The sequence below is a fragment of the Schistocerca americana genome, chromosome 8 (assembly GCF_021461395.2).
Source record: "Schistocerca americana isolate TAMUIC-IGC-003095 chromosome 8, iqSchAmer2.1, whole genome shotgun sequence".
Taxonomy (NCBI): Eukaryota; Metazoa; Arthropoda; class Insecta; order Orthoptera; family Acrididae; genus Schistocerca; species Schistocerca americana.
The window spans coordinates 468,126,917-468,140,504 of NC_060126.1; the positions used below are offsets into that span (position 1 = coordinate 468,126,917).

Genomic DNA, 13,588 nt, shown 5'->3' on the forward strand with positions numbered 1-13,588 from the left:
AAGCGGCGGCGGTGCGTGACGCCGGAGGGCGGGCTGTCCGTGCGTGTCGCGTTGCCAGCCGTGTGATGCGTGTCGCCTGTCCTGATAACGCAAGCGGCCCACGGGGGCCAAAGTCCTACCACACGAGACACCGCCGGCATGCGACCTTGCCTTCTCTCTACACGGAATGCTGCCGTTAAAATACGCGTGCAGCCTCACAGTTACGACGCATACCGCAAAATGAATGAATGTGCAATTCTGCTCTCATTGTTGTTTGTTCTTGTGGTCTTCAGTCCTGAGACTGGTTTGATGCAGCTCTCCATGCTACTCTATCCTGTGCAAGCTTCTTCATCTCCCAGTACCTACTGCAACCTACATCCTTCTGAATCTGCTTCGTGTATTGATCTCTTGGTCTCTCTCTACGATTTTTACCCTCCACGCTGCCCTCCAATACTAAATTGGTGATCCCTTGATGCCTCAGAACATGTCCTACCAACCGATCCCTTCTTCTAGTCAAGTTGTGCCACAAACTCCTCCCCAATTCTATGCAATACCTTCTCATTAGTTATGTGATCTACCCATCTAATCCTCACCATTCTTCTGTAGTACCACATTTCGATAGCTTCTATTCTCTTCTTGTCTAAACTATTTATCGTCCACGTTTCACTTCCATACATGGCTACACTCCATACTTTCAGAAACGACTTCCTGACACTTAAATCTATACTCGATGTTAACAAATTTCTCTTCTTCAGCAACGCTTTCCTTGCCATTGCCAGTCTACATTTTACATCCTCTCTACTTCGACCATCATCAGTTATTTTGCTACCCAAGTAGCAAAACTCCTTTACTACTTTAAGCGTCTCATTTCCTAATCTAATTCACTCAGCATCACCCGACTTAATTCGACTACATTCCGTTATCCTCGTTTTGCTTCTGTTGATGTTCATCTTATATCCTCCTTTCGAGACACTGTCCATTCCGTTCGGCTGCTCTTCCAGGTCCTTTGCTGTCTCTGACAGAATAACAATGTCATCGGCGAACCTCAAAGTTTTTATTTCTTCTCCATGGATTTTAATACCTACTCCGAACTTTTCTTTTGTTTCCTTTACTGCTTGCTCAATGTACAGATTGAATAGCATCGGGGAGAGGCTACAACCCTGTCTTACTCCCTTCCCAACCACTGCTTCCCTTTCATGTCCCTCGGCTCTTTATAACTGCCATCTGGTTTCTGTACAAATTGTAAATAGCCTTTCGCTCCCTGTATTTTACCCCTGCCATCTTCAGAATTTGAAAGAGAGTATTCCAGTCAACATTATGAAAACCTTTCTCTAAGTCTACAAATGCTAGAAACGTAGGTTTGCCTTTCCTTAATCTTTCTTCTAGGATAAGTTGTAGGGTCAGTATTGCCTCACGTGTTACAACATTTCTGGGGAATCCAAACTGATCTTCCCCGAGGACGGCTTCTACCAGTTTTTCCATTCGTCTGTAAAGAATTCGCGTTAGTATTTTGCAGCTGTGACTTATTAAACTGATTGTTTGGTAATTTTCACATCTGTCAACACCTGCTTTCTTTGGGATTGGTATTATTATATTCTTCTTGAAGTCTGAGGGAATTTCGCCTGTCTCATACATCTTGCTCACCAGATGGTAGAGTTTTGTCAGGACTGGCTCTCCCAAGGCTATTAGTAGTTCTAATGGAATGTTGTCTACTCCCGGGGCCTTGTTTCGACTTAGGTCTTCCAGTGCTCTGTCGAACTCTTCACGCAGTATCGTATCTCCCATTTCATCTTCATCTACGCTCTAATAGGAGTCATGAAGAGATGTAGAAGTAACCCAGAGTACTGTGGTGGGACCCTTGCTGCTACTGCTGAATACTAAAGACCTGACTGACAATATTAACGTCACACTTTTCACAGACGGTTGCCTATAATGACGCACTGTCTGACAAAACTGGCCACGTGCGAGTAGGACTCACGTACTGAGGCTCGCGTCCAACCTTAATGATGCATTCTGGGAATCGAAAATGTCGTGGCCGAGCGGTTCTAGGCGCTACACTCTGGAACCGCGCGACCGCTACGGTCGCAGGTTCGAATCCTGCCTCGGGCATAGATGTGTGTGACGTCCTTAGGTTAGTTAGGTTTAAGTAGTTCTAAGTTCTAGGGGACTGGTGACCTCAGATGTTAAGTCCTATAGTGCTGAGAGCCATTTGAGCCAATCGAGAATGTCGAGACTCTTTTCAGTTATCGACATTGACACTAGCAAGATATCAGTCCCAAGGATTCCTACATTTTCGAAGAATGTTCGATTTCAATAACATAAATGTCACATAAAGACATGCAGGAGGCAGGTGACCACTATTATAGTAATCAGTAGTAATCCAACAAATAAAACGCATTTACAAAGAGTTTACCACCACATCCAGATGAAGTACAAGCAACAATTAACTCACTTCGGAATTATAAAGCAGCAGGTGAGACTCAACTAGTGGCAGAGCTATGGAAATATGTAAATGTACAAATTATTCTGAACTTACACAAACATCTCACTGACATTTCGAATACTGAGAAGTTACCAGAGGAATGGAATGTTGCAATAATCCATCCACTACACAAAACAGGAGATAGGCCGGATCTAAATAATTATAGGGGTATATCCCTGCTGGAAATTACTCGTAAAATTTTTTCCAAGGTTCTGTATTTGAGAATTCATGAACAGCTTGATGGTGTACTTGGTGAATATCAAGGAGACTTTCGTCTACGACGAAGCTGTCCTGATCAAATTATTAGTCTAAAATGGATAATGAAACAGCAAAGGGTCAGGGACAAGAAACTAATGATCACGTTTGTCGATTTTACAAAAAGCCTCCGATAGTATCCATCGTGAATCTCTACTGTCAGATCCTAAGGAATCTGGTTTACATCAGGAACTTGTCAACCTCGTTGCAGTCACCCTTCAAAATACTAAAGCTAGAGTAAGGTTCAGAAATCAATTCTCTGAACCTTTTGAAATTCATACTGGCCTTCGACAAGGCGATGGATTGCCTCCATTATTGCTCAGTTGTGTGCTGGAGAAAATCACGCGTGAATGTAACAAGATATGCCCACCATCTGATAACACTGGAAGAAAGATTCGAGTTAACTGCCTTGCATTTGCAGATGATTTGGCGCTGTTAGCAAACAATATTGATGAAGCAAAGGTTCAGATAGAACAACTAGAACGATTAGCGGCGAAGGTCGGATTGCAAATTTCGTTTGAGAAAACAGAAATGATGCCCAGCTTCCCAGTTGACACATCCCATATCGAACTCCATAATGATAAAAAAATTAAAGTAGTAGAAAAGTTTAAATATCTTGGTGAGATTATTACTTGGAATGTTAATGAAAGAGCATCAATAGACAGTAGAACATTAAAATTTCAGCGAGCGCAGAGAACCACGTGACCAACCTACAAAAAACGATCTCACTCAATAAATGCTAAATTTCGATATTACTCCTCCGTCGTTAAACCAGAGGCAACATATGCAAGTGAAACACTATTCAAGCTAAATACTCAAGCAACAACTGACAAATTGCACAAAGTTGATAGAAGAACACTCCGAACAATTATCAGTAAGAAACATCAAGTTAATGGGCAGTGGAGACTTTTGCCCACTTCAGTAGTGTATAAAGAAAGTGAATCCATTATTGATACAATGCGGATAAGGAGGATTGCATTTTTCGGCCACGTATCTCGCCTACCAAATGTTACAATCCTCAAGCAACTTTTTGACTACTTCTGGAAGAGTAAAACCAAAAAATTCTGGTTTAAAGAAGTGCAAAGCGATCCGGGTGAAGTGAACATCACCACACACCAAATTCAACACAGAGAAGAGAAACTGCTTCTGAAGAACAAATATATACGGCTGACATTCAAACTATCAGAACGGAAGAAGTATGTCATATATGCAGAAGAACGAGCAGCCAGATTACAGCGAATGAAGTAGTTTTGGGAAACGAAGAAATTGCTGACTGCTAAGACCTAAACGTAATCATTGTAGACTCTGTTGTATTATGTTTGATTTTAGTGCTCCAATGTGGACGTAAACTATGTAAATAAATAAATAAATAAATCAGTAGTTCCCCATTCAGTTTGCCTGGGTCGCAATGGTAAAAGTCAAACATCAGGCAAAGAATGACTTTATCGCTCATATGACACGCTTTGGAATGAGTAGAAGGAGTTGCCATTAAGAAATTCTTTTAATTTCCTTTTAAATGCTGTATGGCTACCTGTCAGACTTTTGATGCTATTAGGTAAGTGACCAAAGACTTTTGTGGCGGCATAATTTACCCCCTTCTGAGCCAAAGTAAGATTTAACCTTGAGTAGTGAAGATCATCCTTTCTCCTAGTGTTGTAGCCATGTACACTGCCATTACTTTTGAATTCGTTCGGATTGTTAACAACAAATTTCATGAGTGAATATACACTCCTGGAAATTGAAATAAGAACACCGTGAATTCATTGTCCCAGGAAGGGGAAACTTTATTGACACATTCCTGGGGTCAGATACATCACATGATCACACTGACAGAACCACAGGCACATAGACACAGGCAACAGAGCATGCACAATGTCGGCACTAGTACAGTGTATATCCACCTTTCACAGCAATGCAGGCTGCTATTCTCCCATGGAGACGATCGTAGAGATGCTGGATGTAGTACTGTGGAACGGCTTGCCATGCCATTTCCACCTGGCGCCTCAGTTGGACCAGCGTTCGTGCTGGACGTGCAGACCGCGTGAGGCGACGCTTCATCCAGTCCCAAACATGCTCAATGGGGGACAGATCCGGAGATCTTGCTGGCCAGGGTAGTTGACTTACACCTTCTAGAGCACGTTGGGTGGCACGGGATACATGCGGACGTGTATTGTCCTGTTGGAACAGCAAGTTCCCTTGCCGGTCTAGGAATGGTAGAACGATGGGTTCGATGACGGTTTGGATGTACCGTGCACAATTCAGTGTCCCCTCGACGATCACCAGTGGTGTACGGCCAGTGTAGGAGATCGCTCCCCACACCATGATGCCGGGTGTTGGCCCTGTGTGCCTCGGTCGTATGCAGTCCTGATTGTGGCTCTCACCTGCACGGCGCCAAACACGCATACGACAATCATTGGCACCAAGGCAGAAGCGACTCTCATCGCTGAAGACGACACGTCTCCATTCGTCCCTCCATTCACGCCTGTCGCGACACCACTGGAGGCGGGCTGCACGATGTTGGGGCGTGAGCGGCAGACGGCCTAACGGTGTGCGGGACGTAGCCCAGCTTCATGGAGACGGTTGCGAATGGTCCTCGCCGATACCCCAGGAGCAACAGTGTCCCTAATTTGCTGGGAAGTGGCGGTGCGGTCCCCTACGGCACTGCGTAGGATCCTACGGTCTTGGCGTGCATCCGTGCGTCGCTGCGGTCCGGTCCCAGGTCGATGGGCACGTGCACCTTCCGCCGACCACTGGCGACAACATCGATATACTGTGGAGACCTCACGCCCCACGTGTTGAGCAATTCGGCGGTACGTCCACCCGGCCTCCCGCATGCCCACTATACGCCCTCGCTCAAAGTCCGTCAACTGCACATACGGTTCACGTCCACGCTGTCGCGGCATGCTACCAGTGTTACAGACTCCGATGGAGCTCCGTATGCCACGGCAAACTGGCTGACACTGACGGCGGCGGTGCACAAATGCTGCGCAGCTGGCGCCATTCGACGGCCAACACCGCGGTTCCTGGTGTGTCCGCTGTGCCGTGCGTGTGATCATTGCTTGTACAGCCCTCTCGCAGTGTCCGGAGCAAATATGGTGGGTCTGACACACCGGTGTCAATGTGTTCTTTTTTCCATTTCCAGGAGTGTATGTAACGTAAATGGCCGTATCTTTGGCTGTATTCACTTTGAATCTTCAACGTTTCACTCCGCCAGCAGAACACAGACTACAGTATTTGACATAAATTTCAACTTGATACGTTCACCACTTGCTAAGAAAATGATCCTATAAGCGTTCCGTTTTTACCGACTGAGATACGGAAGCTGAGAAGCTGCATAAATATTCAATGACATCTTGAAAAGATTTGAAACTACTGTAAAGTTTGGCAGTTTAACTGTTCAGAAAGGTCGAACTGAGAACTCCACAGAGCGCAAATACGTACCCTATGGCTAAAATATCAATGAGCCACAACTGGAATCAGTTAACTGAAAAAAATATTTGGCAGTAACAATCTGTAGGGTTATGAAATGAAATGGTCACATACGCTAAAGCAGGTGGCAGAGTTTAGTTCATCTGCCAGGAACTTTCAGGATACTACTTCTTCTCCTTCTTTTCCTTCAGCCTCTAGAGATCCACTCCTGGACATAGACTTGTTCCAAAAAGGTTTCCATGTCGATCTTTGCTGGGCGGTCTGGATCCAGTTTTTATCCTGCGTGTTGTCGGTTGTCATCTAGCCAGTGGACGTCTGACACTTCTCTTTGACTCCCTCGGACGGCACTGTATCATCGTTTTGGTGCGTTTGAAGTTGTTCCTGGCTACGTGGCCTGCCCAATACCACTTCAGTGTCGCTATCCTGCTCTTCTTGTTATCTGTCCATTCTCGATCCCGTCTCTCAGACTCACTCCAAGTACTGCTCTTTACAGACTCAAGAGTCGACTTGCACTGCTTGTCGTGTCAGTTTCGAGCCCGTATGTTACTGCTGGCATCATGCACGTGTCATAAGTCTTCCTTTTTAAATTAATAAGGCAGGTGGTAATCAACAGATCACAAACACCCCGCTGCTTAATCGGACGCCTGTGGTGGTAGTGCTGACACACTTCACCACCTGGGGTACTCAGAGGCGTGTGCCCGCTTGGTCCGTCGCCGCCTAACAGAAGGCCTTAAAGAGCAATGAGGGACCATCTGTGTTGAATTGCTTGCGCTTTACGACGCTGATGGTGACAATTTTTTGTCGAGCACCGTCACAGGCGATGAAACATAGATTCGTCACTTCGAACCGGAAATAAAACGGCAATCCGTGGAGTGCCGCCATACCACCTCTCCTCGAAGAACAAGTTAAGCAGCACCCTCTGCCGGTAAAGTCATGGCGACGGTCTTCTGGGTCTCTGATGCAGTTATACTGTTTGATGTCCTCCGTCGTGGTGCGACGATCAATTCTGAAGTGTACTGTGCTACCCTCAGGAAATAGAAGGAACGACTTCAGCGTGTTCGTCGACACAAAAATGCAAACGAACTTCTCCATGACAATGCAAGGTCTCTCACAAGTCTGCGCATCCGAGAGGAGCTCACAACAACTTCTTTTGGACTGTTCTTCCTCATCCACCCTACAGTCCGGATGTCACACCTTGCGACTTCCATCTGTTTGGCGCAATGAAGGATACACTCCGCGGGGATCAGCATGTGGACGATAAAGAGGTTACTGATGCAGCAACACGTTGGTTCCGACGTCGGCCAGTAGAGTGGTACCACACGGGAAGCCAGGTCCTTCGCTCCAAACGGAGATTTTATTGAGAAACTGGATTTCGTAGTCAAAAGAGTGGGGTGTTATGTGGTGTGTTGGATCCTGAAGAAAGCCAACCAGCTTTAAAAAAAAGTGTTAGCATTACTTATTGAACGCCCCCCGTATAAAGTCCAATATATTCAAATATCGATTTCGGTATAGAGCCTTTGAAGTGCCTTAGGCATATTCTAATCTAAAATGGAATCCGTATCTCCCAAAATATTTGCCAGAGACAGAGTTCATGGCTGTACACTGGATCATCAAATGGCTCACGTGACATTTCCTCGTTTGCAACGTTACACAAAAAATGGAAAACGTAGCGAGACAGGACTTACGTCTTGGGTATGCCTCTGTCGATGCGACCCAGCAAAGACTAATTTGTTCGCTCACAAAACTGTTCTTCGTTTGAGATCCTCTGTAAAAGCACACATTATTCGCTACGAGATCTTCCTAACTGGTTAAGACGATTTTGTTTTCGTTGTAGTCCATAACAATCCAAAATTTCTTTCGTGATATTGATAGTAATTCGAAAACATTATAGATCAATGTAGATTTTTAGTTTGAAAAAAAAAAAATGTGTAAAAGCTAGGGGATGTGATTGGTGACTACCATGATTCGATGGCGACCACATCGATGAATTATATCTAGACAGCCACCGCGCGACCACTATAGTGCTCAACGGGGAAACCATGGGTATCGCCAGACCCAAAAGCCAACGGTTGGCGGTGGGTAGTTTTGGAGGTATGGTCAAAAAAATGGTTCAAGTGGCTCTAAGCACTTTGGGACTTAACTACTGAGGTCATCAGTCCCCTAGAACTTAGAACTACTTAAACCTAACTAACCTAAGGACATCACACACATCCATGCCCGAGGCAGGATTCGAACCTGCGACCGTAGCGGTCTCGCGGTTCCAGACTTTGGCGCCTAGAACCGCACGGCCACTCCGGCCGGCAGGTACGGTCAACTTGGCGCGCAAATCATTACACAATTACCGAACTATCACTTGGAGGAATGACATTCATGAATTAGGCATAAGGCAATTTAAAGTGGAACGAACACTTGGAACTAGTCATAGGAATAGCAGATGCCAGGCTGAAAGCAATGAAATGATCATATGGCACTGATGACCCAAATCCCCAAATAGGGACGTTGGAAAGCTCAGCTGCTGGTGTTTTCAGTTGATCCCACATTGGGAGACTTGCGTGTCGATAGTGATGAAATGGTGATGACAACACAACAGCCAGTCAGCGAGCGCAAAAAATCTCCGACCCGGCCGCGAATCTCGCCCGCTGCATGGGAATCAGTCACGCTGACCACTCAGCTTAGGGGACGGACTCCCAGACTGAGATTCACTGGTAAAACCCTAAGGAAGTGTGGTCTGTCAACGAAAGAAGCAACTCACAAAACCGTCGTTCGACCGATAATTCAGTACCGTCAGTCAGTACCGTACCAGACAGGGTTGATGGAGGAAGTAGAGGAAATCCAAATGCGTTTCTTGACAGGTTCGTATAGTAAGCCCGACAGTGTCACGGAGATCCTCGTCGAACTCTCGTGGCAGACGATATAAGAAAGGCTTCGTGTTCCACTATGTCGGTTACTGCTACAATTCCGAGGGCGCTTAGCTACAGGAACACGGAAGGAGGGAAGTAACTGTGGTGCACACGAAGTAGGCTGCGCCACTTGCGGAGTACAGATACAGGCGAATAAATCGGGCCGGCCGGAGTGGCCGTGCGGTTCTGGGCGCTAGTCTGGAGCCGAGCGATCGCTACGGTCGCTGGTTCGAATCCTGCCTCGGGCATATGTTTGTGATGTCCTTAGGTGAGTTAGATTTAATTAATTCTAAGTTCTAGGCGACTGATGACCTCAGAAGTTAAGCCGCATAGTGCTCAGAGCGATTTGAACCATTTTGAATAAATCGGGCGAGATCATCAATCGCTATTAACTTCTGCAAATAAGATGACGATACTCGGAGGCAGCCTGAGTGATATGGTCGCTGGCGTTGCTGGGAACTGTTCCAGAGGTCTCGCAGTCGATTCCTAGTGATCAAGTGAGTTTTTCTGCGCTGGAAAGGTCTGGAACAGGGTGCAGTTGAGAAGCGGGACGAATAAAGAAGCAAGCCGCCTGTGAGGCTTCAAATGGAAAGGCACGCACCAGCCTATGAATCACTCGGCATTAATTTTTTCCTTGATCGCTATTACAGAACATTTATGTCGCCTTACAAATAAATCATTGCAACCAAATGCGCACAACGCAAATTAGTACCCTTAACCAAAGAGGAGGAGGTTCAAGCGGCGCACAAAGACCAAGGTAGCTACAGCCGCAATTCTCCACTACGATCGCCAGCGAAGAGCGGTGAGTTACGAGGAAATTATTGCAAATTAGCGCGGCAAGATCAGATGCGCGGCATTCAAACAGTGAGGCACTTCACAGACGTGAGCCGGTGAGTCGCAGCAGTCAACGTCTGCCCCTCCCGAAGCAATGAACGTGCAGCCGACTACAGGGCGCGCCGGCTCGATACTCATTGGCGTATGATTTACGCGGCGGACCTCGATACCGGCGTAATTTACGGCCGTGAACGCTTTTGTTCTGTGGGCCCGGCGCCCAGACTCGCAGCGACGGAGGCTGTCGGCGTAAATTTCGGGCAGCAGCCCCGGCGGCGCCGCCGTGGCGCGGGAGACACCTCGGCGGCCACGCCCCGGCGGGCTGCCTCCCATACACCGAGCAGTGTCCTTAAAAGAGATTATAAGACGAAGAGCAACAGAAGTAAAACTAGTGTATTGGAATGCAGACGAATTACATCAGGTGGCTCTAAGGAATCAGATTTGGAAATGGGATATTAAAAGAAGTCTTTGTGTTTTGCTAGTTGCACAGCAAATTAACTAACAATGACCGAAGGAGAGAGGATACAAAATATAGAACGCCTTTAGCAAGAAAATCTCTTCTGAAGAACAGAAATTTGTCGATATCGATTTAAATCACATGTCAGGAAGTCTTTTCTGAAGCTATGGGTAGATAGTGTACCCCTGTACTGAAGGGAAATGTGGATAATAAGCAGTTCAGACACTAACAGGGTAGAAGCTTTTGAAATGCGGCGCTGCAGAAGGATGTCGAAGATTAGATGGATAAAACGAATAATTTATGAGAAGGTACTGAATCGAATAGAGGAGAAATTGACTAAAAGAAGGGAAATCGTGTGACTAGGGCCTCCCGTCGGGTGGACCGCTCGCCGGGTGCAAGTTTCCGATTTGACACCTCTTCGGCGACTTGCGCGTCGATGGGGATGAAGTGATGATGATTAGGACAACACAACACCCAGTCCCTGAGCAGAGAAAATCTCCGACCCGAGCAAAGCAATAATGTGACCCACACGTTCTTGTGAAATGCCGATTGTGCCTGCAATTTCTCTCTGAGTGATACGACGATCGTCCTGAATCAATCAGTCAACATTTTGCTTGTGAAACTCGGTGGTTGCCTTCACAGGACGTCCAACTCTTTGTTTGTCACGCAGGTCAGATGCTCCCGCCTCAACATCTTTAAACTTACTCGCCCAACGACACACAGTACTCACATCAACACCATCACCGTAAACTGCTTTCATTCTCTCATGAATCTCCTTAAGGTGACACCTTCTGCTGTCAAGAATTCAATGACTGCACGTTGCTAAAAACGCATTGACCGACCGTCTGCGCAGGTTTCCATACTTTACACTGTAAAAACACAACCGTTCAATGCTAAGACTTCCCGCCAACTGGAGCTGTAGAGAAGAGGCTACGGAACGAGCCAATACCTGCCGCATAGCAATGCTGCCAATTGTTGAACAGTTACGAAGGTGGACGCATTACTTTTCAGTCAACACTTTTATTTTCCAGTATTTCACGGCACGTCACATTGCGACCACCATCAGGTGCCTAACTGTCAGTTATACTTCAGTTCTTAATTACAGTTCCTATGAAATGCGAAACGAATTTTCGCTAGATGTGCCAACGAGGTGACGTTCCGAAAAACCGTTAATCCTGTCAAGAACAATTAATTTATGCTGTTGTGCACAAATACGTGTGTGTTGTGTTCAGATCGAAGACTGGATTGACGCAGCTCTCCAAGTTTGTCTGTCCCATGCAAGCCTCTTCATCTCTGCATAACTATTGGAAACAACATCCATTTGAACCAGCTTATCGTGACATTCTGTCGCGCTGACCACTCAGCTACCGGGGGCGGACAAAAAAAAGGGATCAATTTACAGCACAAATCCTGAGGCATCAAGGCATCGTCAATTTGGTAGGATGGAAATAAATGTGGGGGGCAATGATTTTGGTGGGAGACGAAGGCTTCAGTACGATAAGCTGGTTCAAATGGATGTTGTTTCCAATAGTTATGCAGAGATGAAGAGGCTTGCACGGGACAGACAAACTTGGAGAGCTGCGTCAACTCAGTCTTCGATCTGAACACAACACACACGTAATTGTGACCTTCAGAGACTGAATCTCGCCACCGTACGGCATCCTCCATACACTCCAGATTTAGCACCGTCTGACTTCCATCTGTTCCCGATAATGAAAGACGATCTGCGAGGACATCATTATGCTTCTGATGAAGACGCTGAGAGTACTGCGAGACTGTGGTTGCGCAAACAGGGTATCAACTTCTTCTGTGACGGCTTCAGAAAACTTGTTCATCGTTGGCAAAAATGTATCCAATTGACTGATTATTATGTGGAAAAGTGAATATTGGTAATTAAAGATCACATTCTAAGAATTATTTCTGCGTTTCATTTATTAAAATATTCCCATCCAAACCCAATTAACGAAGGTGGAGGCACCACTTTTCATTCAACCCTCGTAAATGTGACGAACTGAGCAAGTGTTATTTTATAAATTTCGAAATTCCACACAACACCGGCAAATTTAAACTACTTTTTCTTCATCTGCTTTTTCTTCTTTCGCTACACGACAGCTAAGGAGCATGTGTAAGCCACGAAGCTACTTTCATACTTTCTCCGATAATCCATGTCTTCACTGTTTTTATTTTCTCTCTTCTTCACTCTATTTCCTTCACTGTCTTCTTGAACTGGAGTGTCTTGAGATCTTCTCATTTAATAATTCTGTTTCTATATCTCATTACGTTTTCGGTTTATTGCGTATTTACGCCAGTTGCTTCTAGGTCTTCGTGGACTTTGCTAAGCTAGTGAGATTTGCCTTTTACTTTTTCGAAATGTTGTACAATTCAGATGGGACTCATTCTTAGGATGTGCCCACACAACATATTTGTCTTCTTTTCCTAATTTCGGCTGTAATTCTTTCTACACGATTGTATACTTCTGTGGTACATCTTAATTTACATTTTTCTACTGTTGTTCTATTCTTAGTATCTTTTTCACATTTTTTTCTTTGATTTTTTTCTGATTTCTCAATTTTCTATTACTGGCCCTAAAATTAATGTTTTTGACACATGTACGCATTTCCACCAATTTATAGTCTTCTAATATCGATTTCGTATTTCTACAGAATACGTTTTGCACTATAAACCCCTTTTGTAGGGGAAATGTTCTCGATCTTTCGCAATCTTACTGCGATTGTTTCTTTTTCCTGTACATTAGGCACGATGACTTCTCCTAGATACTTATATTATCCTGTTCTTTTAATATTGTCATAACTTCAGATACATGATTTTTTTAAATTTTTTATCTTTTACAGCGTAGCGATTGAGGACACAGGAAGAATTCCATTTGATGGTCCTGTGTACGACCATGAACGTAATTTTAGACTATGACATGTGCTAACAGGTTCCAAACCTACTTGGAAATACCTTGTATGCCGCAATAGAACACGTAATGAATTCTGCATCATATCCCTAACAACAATCTGGCGAAAATATTGCCACTGTATTACGGATTAAAAATAAATAACATAATTGATTCGTACACGGATTTACATGCTTACAGGCCCAGGTTAAAAAGAATGTGATTTTATAATAGTAATCATCCCGGCATTTGTCTAAATCATTCGATAGTCGGGTGAGTACTTGGGCGTCCACCTCCCAGAACATATGGTCAGTCTGTCCATGAAAGCGCGAACTTGTTCTGTTTATCCCCATCGT

The 13,588-nt window shown here is 45.1% G+C and overlaps 1 protein-coding gene across 1 annotated transcript in view; it reads right to left on the reverse strand.

The window, feature by feature from the left end:
* The window catches only part of LOC124544589 (HIV Tat-specific factor 1 homolog), a 580,954-nt gene that overhangs the window by 142,609 nt on the left and 424,757 nt on the right, over positions 1–13,588 (reverse strand). The gene's annotated exons all lie outside the window — the stretch shown is intronic.